The sequence below is a fragment of the Galleria mellonella genome, unplaced genomic scaffold (genome assembly GCF_026898425.1).
Source record: "Galleria mellonella isolate WM207_F2 unplaced genomic scaffold, CSIRO_AGI_GalMel_v1 utg312, whole genome shotgun sequence".
NCBI lineage: Eukaryota > Metazoa > Arthropoda > Insecta > Lepidoptera > Pyralidae > Galleria > Galleria mellonella.
The window spans coordinates 6,976,966-7,000,271 of record NW_026442074.1 but is presented as its reverse complement, the minus strand read 5'-3'; the positions used below and the strand labels follow the sequence as shown (position 1 = coordinate 7,000,271).

Below are 23,306 nucleotides of genomic sequence, written 5' to 3'. Positions count from 1 at the left end.
GAAATTTTATAGGAATGCCTCGTCTTTAAAGTGATAAAATACCTATTTGTAACAGAGACATTTTACTTTATGAAAATTCTTTGAATGACTCGAAAGTTTTTAAAAATAAACAGATGAAGCACACTGTCAGGAAAATATACTATAGTATAATAATAGTGTTTTTATACGCTACATTGATTCACGTAATATAAGTAAAGGATCTTCCTACAAACGCTTTGCTAAAAACAGCTTATCTTTCTTATTCTTGTGTCAATTTTGTATCATAAATCATACGTAGACTTACGTGACTCAATGTGTGCTTAAGTTACCAAAAATATAATAATTTATTACAAGCAACGCCAAAAAATGGTAATATATGTTCTATTTTTAAAAGAATAATTGTTTTGTATTATTCTTTGAGTGGTGCAATAAAGAGTAAATAAATAAATAACGACCTAATCCTCAGAAATGGTTACTGTTCATGTCATAAGCGACGGTCACCATAATTCATCAGATAGGCTGTCACCTTATTTGCCATTCTAAATTGCATGAAAAAAAATTTGGATCAGCAAATAGTCGTTATTTTTTGGGTCGTATTTACTTAATTAATATTCCTACAGGAGATAATAATACTCATATACTTATTTAAAATAAGTTTATTTGTTAACTCGTAACAATCATAATAGGCGACTAAGGAAATTGAACTGTTGAAAAATGGGCGGCAGCAACCTCCTTAAAACCTTACCTTAAAGGCACTATGGTTATTAATCCTGCCAAGTGAGGTAACTACTGGCAAAATCCTCCCAAGAGCAAGGCCTGTATTCATCAAAGGACAGTTAACGATAGATACGATAATGACGATGATAGAATGTTAAATGAAAAAGGAATTTTTTTTATCCCGATCAATCAATACATTACAGTTACGTGAACAAAGTCGCGTGCGAAAACTAACATATGCTAGGTTTTCATAAGACACTAAATTCCCTGCAGTAATTTTATAGTAATATTGTATTCCTTGCTGGTAAAATTTATCGGAAGTCTTGAAAATTGGCTATACTACGAGTAAGTATCTATGATTTTATTCCGAAATACTTAGACTTTAATATCCTAATTTTTATGACGGAAATTGTCCTTTAGGATCTATCTAATCCCTGATACTTAATATTTTGAAATTTTGAATGATTATTAAAAAAGAATTAACTGAAATAGAATCTCTGAAACAGGCATACAGTGCCTGCATATGTTCTGAAAATGCATGAAACAAAAAATGTGAATAAAATCTAAGAATTGCTACACATTTTTCCAATTTGAAAAATTGAGACTTTAGTGCAAAGGAAAATGGCAACAGTTCAATAGCTTAAATAGTTTTGTTAGAAATTTAACATATTTTTTAAAGGGGTAACCTCCCTATTCATAAAAATGTTTTACAATTAATTTCAGTTTTACTATAATAATATTCCAGTTTATTTGTTCTTATTACTTTGTCATCTTCACTTACTTACGAATATCAAATCAAATATTGATTATCTAATGACAAATTTGAATAAATGGCAAAACAATGGGGTTATTCACGGGACCCGTAAACATAATCAATGCTGTATGCATTGAGAGATAAACTCCGTGTATTTTTCCTTTTACCAATTCAATACCCAGGAAACCTCACTAAATCCAATATAAGGCCCAGTCCTTCCATTATTCATTTCATTACACGTGTACCTACGTCTATCGTGTGGATTTATTTTGACTCCGTATAGTCAAAATAAAACCTTAATTTAAATGGCAAAATGTTCATATCACATTATAATTGAAAGAAATTTGAAATAATCCTTACTAATAAATGTGACAGTGAGTTAGTTTGTTATATTATCGCGCCTTAACAGCATAACCAATCACTATGAAATTTAGTATACACGTACTAATTGGGATGGAAAAGAATGTAGGCTATTTTTAATTTCGATCAATAAATATATCTCGGTCACATGAACAAAGTCGCGGGTAAAAGCTATTATATAAATAAGTGTGAATCATATTCCTACTCAAAAATTAAAATATAAACAGGAATTTTATATCTGACTAATTATATTACCCGCAATTTCGTCTGCGTGACCATCATATGTGAATTGATCGGGATAGAATTATAATTTATAATTTATTGAACTTCTCAAATGACCATAAAGAGATATCCTCAGAAGTTAAGAATCTATTTTTTATTTAATAAGGTTTACTCCTGTATTAATCGGATACCTACTAACTATATAAAGTTTGTAATAAATGTGGAAGAAAGTCTAAAATTCAAACGCTAATACTATATTTTAAAAAATATAGAAATAAGTTTAGTAATATATATTACACTTATACTAGTACTATAAAGAGAAAAAAATTGATTATATATAAGAACATAAACAAACAAACGATCAAACGTTTATATTCTTATATTATCTTTATTGTACACAAAATGGACTAGTATCAGAAAAAACAAACATAAAATTACACAAGGGCAAGCTTATTTCTGAAATAGATTTCTTCCTGCAAACCCAATATGAGATAAACTAACAGTTTATTAGTAGTTACAGGCATAATTTGTAATGGATAAATCCAAAAACTATTTAACCAATTTCAAAAAAATTTCACCTATAACAAATCTACAATATATATATATTATTTTCTAAACTTCTATCTATCCGTACCAATCTGGGCTGGGTCTCTATTGAATTTCCGATAGTTATATATTATATATATAGTTATATATCCGAAATAAATTTAAACAAGAGTAAAAAAATAAATTTTAATATAAGAGTAAAATAAATAAAAAAGCTCACGACTAAAACCGCTAATGGGACAGTCAAAGGCCATAAACTAAAACAGAAGCCGGAATAGATAAATATGAAATGTCTATTATAATATGCAACAACCGTTTATTGCTATGAACTATAATTAACAGAATTAAGTGAACTCTATTACCTACTAGACCAGTTATAATTTAAATTTAGTACTAAATATTCTAACTACGGGAATAACAATGCAGTATATGACCCCAGTAGTACTAATTATAAACTGTTAAGACTACTCGTAAATATCAAATTCTACAAGAGGGAGACTTTGTACAAAAGTCGATTGCTTGGGTACCTCTGTCCCATTCGTGTTTCTACCGTGAAGCAGTTGTGTTTGCATGGCTGTGTTTCGGTTTGAAGGGTAGGATATGGCGTGAATTTACAGGGTACAGAGGAATAACATCTGAGTCCTCAGGAATGGCAACGCATGGGCGAAACAGTATACTCTGTCATGTCCATGGTACTGCTTATGTCTATAGGCGACGGTTACCACTTTCCATCAGGTGGGCCGTCAGCTTGTTTGCCATTCTAAGTTGTATAAAAAAAAATGATTGTAGTAATAGTAAAGTTTTTTTTTGGTTAAAGATGGGAACCCTTCAAAGCGAAACACAGCCATGCAAACACAACTGCTTTACGGTTGAAACACGAATGGAACAGAGGTACCCAAGCAATTGGCTACGGTAATAGTAGGACAGATGTGTAGAAAAATAGAACCATTCAAATCGTAATTAATTTACATAATTTGAAAAGTCATTAAGGTAGGCTGCTTTACGTAAATAAGGTTTCCGGTCCGAAGCCCGATGATACCAATTTAGAGAATGAACTTTTCTGAGTGTCCTGGATTGTTTTCCAGATGTTGGTTGCCTGGTTTCACATAACACAGGGTATCCTAGCTTGAGAATTATAAAAAATATTACTATTCAAAAATGCTTGTAATTCAGTTTCACTAGAACAAAGAAAAACCTTATTCTTAATCTGTGACCTTCCTTTTCCTTTCCTGTGAATCCATGTGATTGTGTGGTACTTATTGTTACCGTCTTACTACGAACACTCAAAATAATTTGACCTTTTTCAATGTATGTTTCTTTGACAAATATATATATGCAAATTTATTAGAACATGGAAGGATGCTTATAGCTTCGAATTCATTTTGTATATCTAACAAATAAGGTAATTAATTATTCGTTTTAAACAGTTACCAAAATAAGTACTTTCTTAATTATATATATATATATATATATATATATATATATATATATATATATATATATATATATATATATATATATATGTGTGTGTGTGTGTGTGTGTGTGTGTGTTTGTTTGTGCGTGTGCGTGTGCGTCTACGTGTGTGTATGTGTGTGTGTGTGTGTGTGTGTGTGTGTGTGTGTGTGTGTGTGTGTATGTGTATGTATTGCAGCTGGTGGTATGCTGGCAAAAATATGAGTATAAAAAAACAATTGGTTTTAAACCAATTGTTTCTTTATACTCATATTTTTTGCGGAGGGAACCCCGCTTATTACAGTTCCGCGTTTTAATTTCAAATATTGTATTTCGAATATAGTGCCCCTATACAAACATCTCATCTTTTATTGGTGCGCTTTATCGATTTTAAAATAAGAATAATGTAATTATGAGTGTACACTATTGAAGAGTTAAGTCTTTTCCCCTCATTTCGTAAATGTATAAATGCTCCAAATTTTTTGCAATAACATGACATTGAAATAATATATTGCATTTGTATAGGCGCCACATAAAATCTATACAAGTTTACTGCACTATATAAATCACTTCTATAATGTCGTTAGGATATAGCCATAAGCTACACACTTGGCAGGCTAGTGGAAAGTTGAGATTGCAGTGTTAACATATTTCCCGTTTAGTCAATTATCTAAACCGACTTTATTTTCTTTGCGCTGTGTGCCATACAGCGCCATTTAGTCAAAAACTTATAAAGAATTAATACTATTTATTGATTAGCGTTAGAGGTTAGTCATCGTGATGATTACTAAGAAGAATACATTATTAGCAAGGGGGCATAGTAGACCCATTGCTAGCAATATCCCTTCAGGATAGCTTCCCTTGAAGCAATCGTACTTAATACCCGGTTAATTCGTCGATATAAGCCAATAACTTAAATTCATTCTCAGTAATACCCCGTCATTGCAAAAATTCATATTTTTTTTTAAACAAAATTATATAAGTACTAGTACTAATACGAGTATTTACCCGCGACTTTATCTGTGTGATCAGAATATGTTTACTAACCGAAATGAAAAGTAGCCTATTTCTTTTCCATCCCATATACTACCTGAATGTTTAATTTTATATTAAATAATTAAGCTGTTAAGACGCCAAGAGGTAACAAACAAACAACTCACTTTCAAATTTATAACATTGGTAAGAACTAAAAATACAGAAAATTAAAAATACGAGTATAAATAGAGAAGGTCCTTTTTATTACCCTTCTAAAGACTAACCACTGTCATCGTAGTAAAGGCAAATAAATTACCTGTAAATAATATCAGAAGGAATGGTAGTAGAAACATTGGTGAAAAGAGGAAATAAAATTTGAATCTTTTCAAAGCTAAAATTGTCTTATGATAAAAATCAGAATCGCTCGTTACGTGCCCTGCGATCCGTAAAGTTCTCCAATTAAAATCTCATAAATCGAACACTCAGACCATTAATATTTAGATAGAATGTCTCTTGAAAAACTCTTCAACGGGCTAATATTTAATAGTAGGAGGAAGGAATTATTAGTAATACGGATTACTAATCTCATTGCTAGCAATATACCCCGTCAGGTCGACCTCTACGTGATCTCCCCTGGAAACCATTGTGCTGAATTCCAAGCGTATTCATCATGGTGGGCTAACTGACCTGCCTTTTCATTCTCAGCTATCATCCCTTACTGATGATCTGTATACCGTTAACAGGGTTACCATTCTATTATCATTCTTTAAAAAAAAAACACTATTTTGAAGATTTTTTATAATTACCTATAATTTTAACATAAGAACCAAAAAAGAAGTTTCCATTATGGAGTGAGTCCATTATCATCCAATAAAAAAAATTTTGCATTATATATTATTATTTATATCAAATTTACTTACATATTTAACTCGTGGGTTGTCCGACTAGTTTCGAACTCGATAGGAACTCTTATTCATGAGCACGGCTCAGGGATGTGTCACGCACTGAGCCGTGCTCATAAATAAGACTACCGAGCTATTTGCCATTATCACCCAACGAACTAATCTGGGAATTGATTCCATCATCCGGCGATGCGCAGATACGACCATACAAATAGAACACTCTATGATCGAGCTCACAAACTCTGTCACATTACGCACGTGTTAGATACTGATTTTAAATTATATTAATTTTCTTAAACATTTTGTGTCAAAATGTATACTTACATTTATTAATAAAAATCAAAGTAACTACTTTAAATATAATAAAGTATTAAAATTGTTATTATACCGAATTTTGTAATAAATTATTCTTGTAATGTATAGAGAACAATAATTTATATTTTAATTGATTTTATAATTATTTATTATCATGATACTTAAATAAAATTATAAATAGCCCTTTTTGAGACATGCGCACATAAACCAATGTCTATGGTATGATATTATAAACACGTCATCGGTGACTGATAGTAAAAAATCGTCATTATATTTATTTTATGTATCTATTATATTATTAATCCTATATTTGAGACTTTCATGCACTATGAAACACGACAGTTGACCGTTATTAGGTCTTTTTTGACACACGACTCTTTTATGTTTAATAAGTTATGTCAAAATACCGTGTTAAATCTTACTAATCGACATCAACCAATTAGATATGGGTAATATCTGATATCTATGTATTGAGTTATTCTGTTCACTGCTGACCCATGTCAGCCCTCCCCCCCCCCCCAACGCTGGAAACCATTATGGTTAATTCTTACTAAATTGTTACAATGGACCATCTGACCAACTTTCATCATCACCTGTTACCCCTTACTGGTGCACCACTGGCGTATACCGATAGCGCAAGCGGAGTTATCATTCCATTTTCATCCCATTAAAACTGACCTGTACAATACTGTGCTATTATATATCAAAGAGATTGTTTCTTTTTTACCTTTGTACTCGTACGTTGGAATCCAGCCAGACACAAGCGTTCCTGACAACAACAAAAAATATGCATAAGACATATTGTGATATCTTAAAGCAGCATTTCACAAAAAAAATTATACGAGTTCTTTAATAAAAGCACGCGACTTGAAGTACGTGAAGATAGGAATAAGGTAGAAGTTTATGACACAGTTTCACTGTGAACACGGTTTTATAACAGAGAATTTACACTGACTACGTTAATTTAATGTTCCTGTATAAAATAAAAATGTGGATTTTTTTAATTAAAAAAAATTAATTAGATATGATAACTGTACCTTTAAAAACATATTAAAGGCCAGTAAAATAAATTTTCATGTGAAGGAAAAAACTGAAAATGAATCCGCTACTTTCTACGTGTACAAATTATGAAAAAAATATAATTTATGGCCATATATATCCTCATAGATATTATACACACAGTGTAGTGAACATATTTGGTTGACATTTTGCCAGTGAAGTTGTAAAAGTGCGTAAGTAATTTTTTTGCAATATTTATGTTTTGATTCGATTACATTATTAAGAGAAACGCAAACTATCTGAACTTATTAGAAATTTTTATTTTGAACAACTGTCTTGCATTGAATCTTATTTTTAAAAATATATATACAATAGAAACAAAAAGACTTAGACATTTTACTACATTTTTTTGCTCTCCTGTAAAGTGTCATTACTAAAAGTTTTGTAAGTACTCATTATATTTTAAAGTATAATAATATTTACTCGTTTTATTTTTGTGTAATTTGGTTGAAAAAGCTCGACTAGTTTCATGACCATTCAAGACTTTTAATCTTGAGCGGATGAGCCACTTAAGATTAAGGGCCCCGAATAGTTCCGGAACTCCTGTAAAGTACCAAATTTTGACTTACGCAAAAAGCTTCACTAACGATTTGCCATATAAAAAACCAGAATCTTATTCAATATAAAATAGGTAAATATTTTTATTAATATAATGATTACAAAGTTATACATATTCACGTATCTATCAGTTTGTATCAAACTAACGCTATTAACCACTTATACGTACAATAATAACATTTCAAATAACTTTATATTACCGTCTTTATGTACGGAACACTAGAAACTCAGTATAATACAATACAGCATGTCGCAGAAGATCGTAAACCAGGGGATTAAGGCCGATGTCACTGCAGCCGCGTTAGGACTCATAATTTTGTCGGTCCTTCACTGCGGTGCCGAAAGTCCGCTCTTGGCAAAAATTACTTTGTACAAAATATGTATTTATACTACCGCTGCTATATTGGGCATTTTTTCGGTATTTTGGATAAAAACATTGAAAATTAAATTTTTGTACAAATTTTTTTGGAGACAAGTGAAATGGTCTTATGGGAATGTGGATAATGTGATGGTAAAAAAGGAGGATAAGAGAAGTTAACCATTAGATATCTTTATTCACTTTTTTTATTTTTTTATTATATGACAAAACGTACTGAAAATCAGTAAAAATCTGTATATGGTTAAAATTGAACGAAATCATGTCATTTTGGAGAAAAAATATTTAATATTTGGGTAAAAATCAAAAATAGCATATGACAACCCTATTCGGTACACACTGTGCCCTGCAAAATTTCATGCTTAGATTTTTTAATGTTTTCATTAAGAGAGTTTTCCTTAAGTGTTATAGGCTTTTTAACGGTGTGGTTGTATTCGCTGTTGTTGTAAACAAAACGTATAAAACAGTCATTATATTTTTCATTTAAGAGGTCTATTTGGAACACGCCTTCAGTTAATGGTTTGTGACATTGTAAGTAGTTGAAAAATATAAAGTTTGATTATAATAATTATACAAAATCGTATAAACGGTTATGCTATTTTATTTAAAGTTGAAAATCAACTAGGGTTGTTACAATTTCGAGAATTATAATGTACTGATAATGTTAAATATTCATCGTATTACGAAAAACAAACAGCTTACTTTTTTATGAACATATCGAGATATAGAAAACCTTAAATGTTATGTTTTTTTAATAAAATAATTAACATTGTGTTTCATAGGAAATACCGACTTCAGTTGCGGTATAACTCAATTATTTTAATTTAAAAACTAAACTACTAAACCAATTTTGATAATATTCCTACAGAACTAATCCGTAAGTATATCCTTTGAAACAGAAAAATATTTTTTCAAATCGGATTACAACTGACAGAATTATGAGGTAACAAACATAAAAAATACAACTGGTTTGAGAACTTCATATTTTTTTAAGGACTTCCTACATTTTTTAAATCGATTGAAAAAACAAAAATCTCATTTCTGTTGTGTTTTTTTGAGAAACCAATTCTCTAAATACACGATTTCGCTTTTTTAAATCAAATAATACAAATCTAATACGTCTATGTAATATCTCGTCGTTCATCAGTGTTTAATTTAAAATAATTTCTTTTAAATTTAATTTCATCTAGATTAGATTTTAAATATGTCATTTTTGTACATTTCACCCGTCGTTTCCTGCCACGTTCTCTAAAAATGTGGAAGAAATTACCAGCAGTGGAATTTTATAATAAATAAGACATGGGGACCTTCGAGAAAAGAAGGGCCGGCATTGCATTGGCAACTTCCTTGGTGTCATTAGTGTCCATGGGCTGCAGTAATCACTTGCCATCGGGTGGGCTGCATGCTCATTTATCGGCTTTGCACATAAAAAAAAAATTAGTACTAATCAAAATTAAGTTAGTCACAATTTAAGTCACTTTTGTTTTCTTTAGAACAAAATACTCAATTCTATTACATATTATATATAAATACTTTGAACCAATATTGTTGTTCAATCACGCCTTTTGACGTAAGATGAAAAAATACTATAAAAAAATAAGGACATAAAGGTATTCCAATAAATAGTTCCTTCCAGGAAAAAATCTTTAGGGGAAATTTGTAATATTTATTATGTTCGTAAATAGATCGTGGGTGCGCCTCTACCGAAATTATAAACGTTCTAATATGAATAAAGTAAAGAAAAGAAATTCTGTATAATATCAAGCGAGAAAATATTTTTTTCGCGACCGATTCCTTGGAGGGAAGACGGAAAAACTCGAAATACACAATACGTTTTGGACAGAATGAATTGGATTACGTATTCCGTAGAAGTAAATATAAAGCCACCGAAGAAAAAAGCAATAAAGTCGTTGTACTATGAAAAATATTCATAAATATTTTATACTAACATCTGTTTGTGACTTTGTTCACTACCATAATATTAAGGGCTTGCACATTTTGACAAAAGAAATCATCTTTATGGTATTGCAGTCAACTCGAGATTTTAAATTCAACGAGAAAACCGCCAACATTTCAGGTCGCACATAGTTTATACAAATAGAAATGTTGTGTAAGAACAAAGTGTCCATTATTTGCACAGGTCTTAATAGTTTAACTCAATTTATAGACGTATTTTGGGTTATGAGAGCTACTTGTAAGCTTAGAATTCAGATTCTCGATGATATCTCACATTCAGAATACATTCTAGCACTTTACTCGTAAAAACCATATATCAATAAAATTAATACAATCATTACAGTATAACTACGTATTCCAACCGTGAAGCAGTTGTGTTTGCATGGCTGTGTTTCGGTTTGAAGGTTGAGATATGGCGTGAATTTACTGGGTACAGAGGAATAACATCTGAGTCCTCAGGAATAGCAACGCATGGGGGGTATCATGGGCGAAACAGTATACTCTGTTACGTCCATGGTACTGCTCATGTCTATAGGCGACGGTTACCACTTTCCATCAGGTTCATCCATTCTAAGTTGTATAAAAAAAAATAATGTTGTAATAATAATCACTGTCATTAGTCATGCCAGATTAAAAAATAATTTTTATAAACTAAAAAATTAATAATTTAATTTTTTGTTTGTAATGGATAGACAAACAAAATATTGAAAAAAAAAAATAGACTTAACCGATTTTAAAGTTTTTTTTATCTATAGAATTATTCAATATCAAGGAGAAACATGAGCTATATTTTATTTTTTAAATAAAATAAAAGATGTGTTAGCTGTCTACCCGTGCGAATCGGGGCGGGTCGCTAGTGTTATTTAATACGTAAAAATGTAAAGATAAAAGTTTGTGACTCAGTGAGCCGGCATAGTGCAGACAATCATTCTGAGTAAAACATTCTCTTTTCGGTTGATCGCATTCATAGGCCACATTGTCCCTGTATTCATTGAGAATGATATGATTATATGTGATATTATTATAAAAATATACCTATATATACCAACATTTACAATATTGTACGTACTTTATAATCTTTATTTATATCAATCTTTAATAATATAATCAAATTATATGACAAATATTGAAAAATGGCACATTACTCTTTACTTTTTATCTTCTTATTACCGGAACAAATTGTAATGGCCATTCATATTCAGCTATGTTATTAAAGGCTACGAATACAAACTCGTTGTGTCTAGATATTTAAAAATAATAATATGAAAATTTTATTTTTTAAGAATTAAGCCTTTATTATTTAGACTGACTGAAAATTTTCTTGTTTGTTTAAAACAAACAGCTATATTTTCCTAATATTCACATAAGCGGTTAAAACATGAACTAGTGCACTTGTATTGAGATATTTTGTGCATCCCCTTACTCGATCACCTTGTAGATCAGTCATGGTATGGTATGGCTTGAGAGATATCTTTAGTGCTCTAGATTTAGATAATCTTTTCTACATGTTACTAATACGCCTGTATTTAATAGCGAGGACGGCTCACTTTGTCAGTTACGCAACCCAGAACTATTAAAAAATCTATAAATAAAAATATGCTACTATTAAATACATAAGCATATGACAATTTTGCGCACTTGCCAACGTAGTACAGTAAACTTGCTGTTTTTAATATACATATTTTCACAATTTTTCTTGTTTATCAAAAATGTTTATTCCCGTATTGGTCCCACGTTAATCTTTTAATAATTAAAGGTAGCATTTTATTTTATTAAGCACAAAATTCGTCAAAGGTTTTTTATTGTTAGAGAGGCAAATGATCAGTTAGGCCGTCTGAATGTAAGCAGCTACAGTTACTCATGAATACCTGCAAAACGAGAGAAGTTGTTTTTACATTGCCTGTCTTATAAGGTTTTTAAAAAAACCCATATTATATTATAAGAAAATTGAAGAAGAGAGCTCGTTCCATTCCAGTGTTCCAGCCCAGATGTTCGAGATAAGAATCCACAAAATGCACGGACAGTGGCAGTGTGCAACGCACCCAGAAAATGTGGGTGAACTCCAACTCTGTGGTGACAAGGACAGTGGAAAAAGAATGATGAAAAATCTAAAAAATATCTACTAATAGTTACGCGATTCCGCGTTCTTAATTCAAAAATTTTCAATGTAATATGTCTATGGAACATTTTCTTGTTGATCGAAGTACATATGTATTCAAGATTGTAGTTGTCTTTAGTACAACAAAATGTGCTTGTTTACTTAATACTTAAATTATATATACCAATATAATTCGAGGCCATTAAATCAGAGCCAGCTTACATTACATTTGGCCAGTCTTCGGGACGAAACGACCGCAACTGTGAATTTAATTGTCCAACTTTCGAGCTCTATGCAGCTCGATGTTTAACGGCATTCGACGGGTTAACTCTGAGATCTAAAGAAAGTGTTACATTGAGGAGACTTTATACATTGTTATCAAAAGATGCTCCTGCAAATAACAATGTAAGCATTTTCAATTCTCAACATAATATTATTGTAAAGAATATTTTTATACTTATATGTTTGTGTACGTTTGCCGACATCTGTATTCCGAAGAGATAGATAAAATAAAAAACTGCAACAATGTAAATACACAACAAATTCTCTTTACTAGTATCGCTTGTGGTCGAATTTCAAACAATATTTTTCCTAGCTTATCGGCAACACTATGGCTACGGGTATGTTATTTTTCCACATTAATACTTTTGTAATGGTAATAATAAGAGTTTATATCCACTTACTAATAGTAAATGTAAACTATATAATGCTACCTACTATACTACCTACCTACTATAATACCTACCTACTATACTATAATATTCGATGTATAAATAAATACAGTTTGTAAATATAAACTATTTATAACACGTGGTTTTGCTCGCATGAATTAGAATAACCGAGTTAAAGGTAAAACAAATTTTAAATTCAAATCTATGTGTGAAACAAATAATCTTTACAATAACCTTTACAAGATTTTACATTTATAAAATTTGTAGAATTATTAGTAATACCCCCTATTTATTCCTATCCATAAAGATAAAATATAATATTAATTATATTATACTCGTATATACAAAAATCTATTCCAAAAATTGCCATATTATGTATTTAAATGCTTTGATTCTCTTGACTTCTTTTTTTATATAAAACGAACAGTAAAGTTCGATGCGTCTCACCAATAAAAACAAATTAGATACGTGTCGTGACGCCATATTTCCCATTACCAATCTGATAACCCGGAGACAATCGATTACCATCATAATACGATACGCCTGAATGTTGTATGCCAATCAATAATTTATGATAAATTGTACTCAATAAATAAATTCGAGTTACTTTTTTTATGCAGCTTAGAATGGCTAACAAGCTGATGGCCTACCTGAAGGAAAGTGATAACCGTCGCCTATAGACATGAGCAGTACCATGGACATAACAGAGTATACTGTTTCAACCATGGTACCCCCACGTGTTGCCATTCCTGAGGACTAAGGTGTTATTCCTCTGTACCTTGTAAATTCATTGCCATATCCCACCCTTCAAACTAAAACACAGATATGCAAACATGACTGCTTTACGGTTGAAACACGAATGGGATAGAGGTACCTAAGCATACGACTTTTGTACAAAGTCACCCTCAGATAAAATATATTTGGTAAGTTCATGGTGAGTATTGATACAATATAGTCCTAACATAGAATAGGCCACCCCTTCTTTCCCCATGAGTATCGTAAGAGGCAACTAAGGAAACTTAATATTTAATGGATGGGCAGCAGTGTTCCTCTTAAAACATCACCAAAGCGTAACTGCGGTTGCCAAAGCAACCAATACCTGCGAAGCATGATAATTATTGGTTAAACCCATTGGATAGTAACACCTGATATCATCATCATTGATGTCATTCATAAAAGAACTTCAGATTTTTAAATAATTTACTACATTAAAAAATCCAGTTTTTCGATAGATCGACCTTAAGGTACCGAAATGCAGGCATCAAAAAGTACTTTTAAATGTCACAACTCACGAGCAACCCTCTTTATTTAGTATTCTTACTATATATATAGTAAGAATACTAAATAAATAACTAGAAAGTACACTTCCTATTAAAATTTGCATTTACAACCAGATCGACTTATTGTACGACTACAAATAGTAATGCACGCGATAGAATGTTTCTGTTATGCAACTTATCCATTTATACTGAAATAATTAATTGCAAATATCTAAAGAATAAACTTTTAAATTTCAGACCTTTTTCCACAAAAAAAAAAAACAGTGACTACAGTCGTAATAAACTCAGTTAAAAGGTTAACGACAAGGAATCATCATAATTTCAACTTCTGTTCTACAAAAATCATGTGTATATCTTTTTTTTGTACTTTTCCTGCAATAATCCCGTTAATCATTTTTTCTCTCACTGCACTGGGTTGTCTGGAAGAGATCTCTTAGAGAGATAAGCCCACTCTTGCCAGCAAGTTGTTAAACTAATAATATAAACTAAAACTAATCGCTGTATCTTTTTTTTTCAAGTGCAATAAAAATATAACAAAAAAAAAACCGACTGTCATTAGGACAAAATTGACTATAGAATAACACAGCAAAAATTATTAAAATCGGTGTAGATCTCGTAAAACAAAACATACAGTCAAACTACTTTTGGAATTTACCAGTTGATATTCGATGCAGAATTGGTAAAAATACAGCGTAATATAAAAAACGTTATCTGGCTCTTTCACACTCTTTACTATCTCTATGAGCTTGCATCATTCTTCACCTGTACGTCGAAAAATTTATACTACCAAAACTCATATACATAAATTTGAATGTTTAAATAAATAGAATAGCCCCGTCCGTAGTCCGTAGTCCGTAGTCTTTGCCTACCTAAAAGGGAAAAAGACGTGAGCTTATGATAATTAATCCCTGTGTCCCCTCAACCTAATCGTATGCATTATGGACTCAAATAAGAGAAGACATTAAACTTTAAAACTTCTTGTTTTATGGGTGAATCATTTTAATGAAGCGCCGTGATTATACAAAATGGCTCACACATCGTATGAGGTCTTGTATTTTATGATGGCATAAAGTTCTAATTCCCATGGCTAAAATCTTGTATAGCCTAACCCTTAATCGCTCTACCGAATTTGGTGTTCACGTAATCCTTTAAAGTACTTTTGAGTAGGGAGGTTTTATAGTTCAGCTTCTAGTTCGTGGTTACAATCACTGCGGAGTATTGGCTAAGTCCATTTCTTTGCGCAAATGGGGACTGAGTAAAATTCTCAACTAGGTCTATTAAGGAAATAAGTTTTCTAAATTGGTTTACTTAAAGATTTTTATTTGCAATAATTTTATAGCTATGGTAAAAGTAAAAATTAGTAAAACATAGTTTAACTAAATTTGTGGCCCATGCTTCTTACGTGCTAGGACTCTTTGTTTAAAATATGGTTAATAGGTAATAAACAATTTTGGGATCATTATGTGGACTGTCAAATACAATTATAACATTATAAGTATAAAATACAGATTTAGACCTTTTTTCATTTCTTATAAACCTACTACAGATATTATTGCTTAATCTGTAATTGCTGTGTGCCCCTCTTTCAATCTTAATAAAATAAACTTATAAAAAAACTAAAATATCTATACTGAAAATTATAAAGAAAAAAAATTTGGTTATTGTTGTGTAATAAATAAACTCAAAACTACTTAACTGAATTAAAAAAAAAAATTCACCTATAGGACATTATTAGTAAGACTTTATTTCATTTTGAAGCTTGTTATTAAATATAATCGTATTAATTTTTATAGTATGGATATCTAGTTGTGAATAAGATAGCAGGGAGTAACATGTTACAAATTAGATATACCTAATTACTTTAATGAAATCAAATGTTTAATTACGCAATTAACTTGCACAGCATAATTCGAGCAATTGGCCATTTTCATTAATTAACCTAATATATTACTAGTATTATATTATCTATAGTATATGTATCAAACAATTAATTAGCCATCAAGCTTTCAATTTGAATGTAGATTATAATAATCGACTATTGTTAATATTTAAATTTTAGTGTAGAATTAATGAAATATAAACTAAGTATTTTATTGTAAGAACAATTAGATTAACTTACATGTATTTTAGAGCCGTTTTTACATTACAATATAATATGCAATTACAAATAATAAAATATTATAAGTACGTTTACATATATATACATATATATATATATATATATATATATATATATATATATATATATATATATATATATATATATATATATATATATATATCACTATATAATATAAAACAAAGTCGCTGCCTATGTATGCTTAAATCTTTAAAACTACATAATGGATTTTGAAGCTATTTTTTAATAGATAGAGTGATTCAAGAGGAAGGTTTATATGTGTAATACATGCATAATATTGCAGTGAAACACTGATAAATTTAGAGGTTTCTAATGTGATGTAAATTATCACATTTTTGCGCTTACATTGCAAACGCTGGCTGAACCCCACGAGATAAATCAAAATAATGTACTACAGTATTGTATACCTTATTAAGATCAACAAAAAAGTCCGCAATGGTATATGTCTATCTCTTAAGGATAACCTACAATAACCATTTTTTATCTTTTACATTTTACGGGAAAAAATGGCTTATTTTCGAAGTGATGTTAAGCAATACAGCATTAATTTTTAACCAATTAAGTACCTTAATTATATTGTCCATTTAATATAGATCAAACAGGCCCTTTACAGGATGTAATTTAAATGATTATTTCATAGGGGCTATCTCAAGCGATTTCATGGCCAATTCTGGACCGCTCTTCACTACTCTTTTTACAATCAACAGGGTTTTTTCAACTATGTTACCTTATTAAAATACACATTACGCGCTGTCAGTACAAGTATATATTCAATTTATTTACAACTAAGCACAATATAATATGAAGTTTACAGAAGATACGATGTCAGCATGTACCGATTATATGCTTATGGATGATTGATAGCTGTAGTTAATATCCGGTATATTTTACGATGGACTACTTTATATACATTTCAATATTACCCAATTCTATGTCTAAAAGATTTCCGGAAGTCAAAACATTTGTCGGAAACAACAATGCATTCATAATTTTAATTCATAGTAAGTTCATTAAATTTCCATGACTTATGTGTAACACGAATAAAAAATGAACGTAAGATTTAAAAATAATATTAGCCAACTTTGACATTATTAATAATTACAGCTATTATTTCTACCTTGTACTATTAATTTCTTAATAATATTTAAATATGTAATTATATAATTTATATAAAACTGTAAAAATAAATAATGTAATTATTTTAACATCTTATCTATTTAATAGACTCAAAATTACGTGTTTCCTTTTTCCCCTTTGTCCCCTTGTAAACCTTTGTCCCTTGATACTTAAAAGGATCCGTACAAATGATTCTTAGAAAAACATATTCAGAAAGGAGTAGGTACTTATGTGTAATTAAGCTCTTTTAGTACTCTAATGTTTTTAGAAGTTTATTTTAAGCATTTTGATAATGGAATACAAGGAACCTACTAATTATATTTTATTTTTGGGTATGAATTTTAATAAGAAATTGTTTCTTGCCTTCTATTACCACAGTAGTGAGAAGTATGATATACTTTTATTTCGATTATTCTCTATCTTGTATTGATGTATTGTGCTTTGTTCTAATAATCACCTGTTTCATCTTACATTAACAAGAATTTTCTTCTTCTTCTATCTTCTTTTTCTGGGTCCACCCCCCTATATAGTCCAGTTTTTGCAACCAAGTCATTGGTGATCGACCACAGCACCTTTTTTCCTTCTTCTATTGTTATCACCGTTTCAGTCACAATCTGACGCATTACATTTACGTACTAGCGCATTTTCTCTTAATAAATTAAAAAATTAAATTAATTCCATATAATTTCAAGTATTTTCACTGAGTGCATCGCGTCTCTGGCACTTGCACCGCTGGTGAGTCCTCAATGGTTTGGAGTATCCTTGGTTGCTTTAGCTAGCTTTTTAATAAGAACACATTCCCATATCTTAAGAGTATGGAAGGTAAGCTTATTGCACCTTTAATTTCTACAGTCCGCAACGTCCTCTTTATTTTTGTAAAAAAGTATAGGATTGCTTATTTTCCAAACGTCAGGTATTTGCGGTTATTAGAATTTCGTTATCATTATCATTATATCAGCCTTTAACTGTCTAATGCTGAACGTTGGTCTCCCCCTTAAGAGGTTTTGCCAATAGTTGTCATTCTTGGCAGGTGGATTAGCAACCGCAATTAGGTCTTGGAGATGTTTTAAGAGTAACACTACTGCCTTCCTTCCTTAGTCGCCTCTTACGACACCCACGGCAAAGGAAGGGGTGGACTATTCTATGCCGGCATCACACGATCATTTTTAGACTTTCGTTATAAATATCGATAATTATACATTCCTAATACATTTTTTTCTGTAACAATGAAGCTTGAAGCCAATTCTGAGAAACCATTTCTCGAAACTTATTTAATCTAATATTTCAATTTGATAGTTTATTTATTTGTCTATTAATGTATCATGAGGTTATAAAGAAGTTAATACATCAATTTTACGAAATACTGTTTTATGGACCATTATGAACTAAATTTGTGATACAATTCGACTTAAATTTATTAGAATTTTAGTTCATATTGGCCTTTACAATAAATATTTTGCTGTAACGTCCAATTGAAATTTTAATTTTAGAGATAGGGTTAGAAAAATGACGCTTGAGAATCGAACTCATCGTGTATTCTTATACTGTCACCATACTTGTACATAACATATTAAAATAAAATTATTACTTATATTATAAATATGAAATTAAGCCTGTTTGTTTGTTACCTTTAGCACTTTAACAACTAAACCAATTCCTATAAAATTTAGTACACATATACTATATATAATGGAGGATTTTTAAGGTATCTTTTATCCCGATTAGTGAACATAACGCGGACGATGTCGCGGGCAAAACCTAGTAGAGAATAAACGGAACATCTAATTAAAGGTAACGAAAATAGAAGGGAGAATAAAGGGATAATATTAAGTTAAAATTAACTGAGCCATTAACCACTTCTAAGCAGACGTGTCATATATATTCTAAACAGGAATGGATCAAGAATATCAAATAGGTTATTCTGGGTAACGAACCTTCCTTGAAGCGAGAAATTCATAATATTTAGACTATAAACTTTCTAGACATAGAATAAACTATATCGACTAATTGTAAGTTGATGTATTGTATACCACTGCAATTATGAATTGATCAAGAAACAGAAATACGCCATTCTGGGTAACAGACCTATATTGAAACCACAAATAGATAAAACTTACAACATACAGCTCCTAGAGAGAAACTATTTGTAAGTATCATATATCATGTATCCTATAACACTCCATTAATAAATTGATTAATAAAAACAAATACTCAATTGAGAGTAATGTAAGTTCTTCGAAAATAAAGACATATAAAATTTTAATTAAAAATTTCAAGACAGAATTAAAATAGTTATTATTGACTATTTGTAAATAACTTATATCATGAGTAGGTCAAGACACCAAAAGGACATTCTGATCTGATATCTTTATTGAAACCAGAAATAGATAACATTTGGGATTATAAACCTCCGTATTATCTCGGAGACTGTTCAATTTCAAAAAGAAATTTTACTAATCGAATTGTTAATACTGAAAAAATATATACGAAATACGAATGAAAACGATTATCTTAATATGTTCTAATTACTTTTTGTTTTGTATACGTTTTGATTAGTATTAAATAGGTTTTTTTATGGATGATAATGGAATGGTAACCGCGTCTGCACTATCGGTATACACCGGTGAGGCACCCGTGAGGGATGATAAGTGAAAATGAAAGAGCAGGTCAGTTAGCCGATCATGATAAATATACCTGCAATTCAGCACGAGGGTTTCCACGTGGAGGTCAACCTGTCAGGGTATATTGCTAGTAATGGGATTCGTAGTCCGTATTACTATCAACCCCCCCCCTCGTTTTAAATAGGTTTTAAAGCCGTTTCAAATATATCAAGCAGAAGGCTTGAGAATTCGAATTATGAATAGAAACGTACATAATTGAAGTTTCAGGTCAACATGACCCAAATACCATCTAACTTTAACAATAATGTAGTAAGAATTAAACAAGTGCTATGTTGTCATGGGTATGTATATATCTTTTGCCTGTGATATCCCACTACCAGACAAAGGCCTCTTCTATCTGCCGTCACTTTTAACGTTCGCTAGCCAAAACATACCAGTTTTTATTGAATCGGTCGAGATTGTTACTTCATCACATGCAGGTCCATCGCGACCTCTTTTTGGATTTGCAGGGAGGAAAATTGTGCATTCTGTGGTTCATCTGTTACTTGTCATATAACTGTGCATGTACTGCTCAATTCCACTTTAAGGTTGGCGCTTTCAGTGCTGCGTTAGCAAGTTTTTAGGAAGCGCTATGGTTTATAAGAAATAGTTTATAAGAAACGGGGATTAATGCAATTATTTATTTAAACTCTGACTTTTTTTATAACACAGTCAAACTAGCGTGCATTTCACCTGATAGTAAATAATTACCGCCGCCCATGATCACCCGCAACACCAGAGTATTACAGGTGTGCTACAGGCCTTTGAAAAAGGAATATGCTATATGGAAGCGAAGACATGACAGCGCTACATCTGTCTACTCGTAGCCACAGTGTAACTGATCGAAACATTGAGATAATTCAAATAAATAATTATCTACAGTTTATCTAAATACATGATCGTAGTAATTCTTGTTTCTTATAAACATGCAGCGCGAAAGGTTTAAAAGTTAGTAACTGCTTTCAATATATCTTCCACTAAATACATCAATAGGATGGGATGGGATAAACGGATATGCACTCGACCGTAGTCGTTGAATGCTAATGCATGAGAGATATAATGAGTATTATAATATGTATAGTCAATGATAACCATGCTATTCGTAAGCGATAGTTGCATTTTTCCATTAGGTAGGCCTTCAGCTTGTATACCATTTTAAATATTATACAGAAATGATTCGACTATATTTAAGAGAGCACAATAGAAATATCGTTTGTGGTACAGCCAGCATACCTCATTCAAATTAGTCTATTACATTATGAATACATTATTTAAAGCTTACTCTGTGACATACGTCCATTACAATAATTACGGCTATAATTATTAAAGCACAAGTTACTTAATGTATCACTCAGCGACTGAAATGATAAACTAAATATATAATATATAATTAAATTATCACTTTAATTAATTTAAAGGATAAGTTATGCGTTAAAGAAGTAAAAAGTGTTAATTAAATTTTTATAAATATGTTGTAGTTTAAAGGAAAACAGTGCTAAAAATAGTTTTTAATTTTTTTTCTTTATTTATGTATTATCGATTTGTCTATTTGTATTGATGTTACGGTATTTCCTTTTTATTTCCTATATCTATATTACATTTAGTAATAAAGTCTCCATAATGTCTGTCGATATATTACTCACACGTATAATGTAGAAATTCACTATGAAATAACTTTTTAGAAATACCCACAAAAATGGCAGATAATATGTTCCGCGCAAGCAAACTTGCGTAGTTTCTCTCTAGTAATATAACAGAGTTATAAGAACGTTATTAATCAATATGTTACATTGCACTCGAACCAAACTCCCACCATCCAGGATCAACTTGCAATCGAATAAGTTCCGAAAGAATCGAATAGTCGCGAGTCCACTCGATTTGTTACATATCCTATCTCGAAACATTCGAGTAATATTATAGGCTCGTTTCTAGATTGTTCGCAGCCGTCATTTGTTCTGCTATTCTCCTTTGTCCCTTCGAACTTCAATTTCCCGCGAGAGTGTTGTTTGATGTCCTATCATATTGCATGTAAGTAGTTCTAGCTCATAAGAACGTGTAAGAGAAGCTATTTGAAAATTCAATGACCCGATGCGAGGTGTTCTCGCTGAGGTAGAAATATATTTCAATGTGAATTACTTTCGCGGATTTCATCTGCAAAGATATTATGAGTTCTGAAATAATTTTAAGTAGAGTTTGTAATGGAAGAAAATGTTGGGATACTTGATAATATACGACAACTCATGAAAATTATGATAGAATGTAAGAGGAAAGGAATAAGGGGAAAGAAGGGACCAAGGTGTAATAATTACACCAAGAAAAAAAGACGGTATCGTATCAAGATAAAGAATTTTACTGAAAATCATGGCGAGTGTCAAGAGATCCACCGATGAGAGCGCAGCTCTTATGTAGTTAATGATAAATGTTTTATGTATACTTATATTCAATCCTTACTCATAAATATCCGAAATATTGTCCGTATGAGGACTACATAACACTATACTGTATTTCTACTCCACTTCTTACTTTTATTCTGTCACAATTCTTTTTCATCCCCACAATAAATAAAAGGAAACTCGAATTAAAATCTTTATTTACATATTTATTAATTTTAACCATTAATATTTTAAATAATAAATATTCCAATGAAATATAATATAAATAAAGTATTATTTATATAATAAAATTGTTTAATTCAATCAATCGATCAATCATGGTGGTTCAATCAATCATATTCATAGAATGTATTATTATTATTATAATATTACAAAATGTTATTTTATATTTATAGATTGAATACTTAAGTACCTACTCCTGGAATAGTTTCTTGATTCTGCGTATTTTCTGTACGAAAATGTATTTTCTTTTAATATTTCATACAGTTATTATTAAGAAATATATTGTACCTATCAGAAGCTGGTGACGATAATTTCCAAGAAAAGATATAATATGTTATTATTATTACATGAAAAACCTTTTGTGTTTCTATTGACGTGTAGATTTTCTTACATCTAAATGTAATATCGTATTACCTAACCGCACTGAAAAAGAATCAATGATATAGAAGAATGCGTATTTACACTGATATTAGAGAATGAACAAATGCTCGCATAATAAAATATCCCACAAATATTTATTTTATTAACTAAATGAGCGTCTGTATATTTTTCCA

At 30.6% G+C, this 23,306-nt stretch overlaps 1 protein-coding gene across 3 annotated transcripts in view; it reads right to left on the bottom strand.

Annotated features, from left to right (window-relative positions):
* The window catches only part of LOC113510927 (TWiK family of potassium channels protein 9-like), a 403,012-nt gene that overhangs the window by 137,124 nt on the left and 242,582 nt on the right, over nt 1–23,306 (bottom strand). For 2 of the 3 annotated variants that reach the window (XM_052895843.1, XM_052895842.1), the window contains one exon: nt 6,951–6,992. The exons of the other annotated variant lie outside the window; for it this stretch is intronic. The gene's annotated coding sequence lies outside the window, so the exon portion shown is untranslated. The remainder of the gene's footprint in view (nt 1–6,950; nt 6,993–23,306) is intronic. 3 annotated transcript variants of the gene reach the window in all.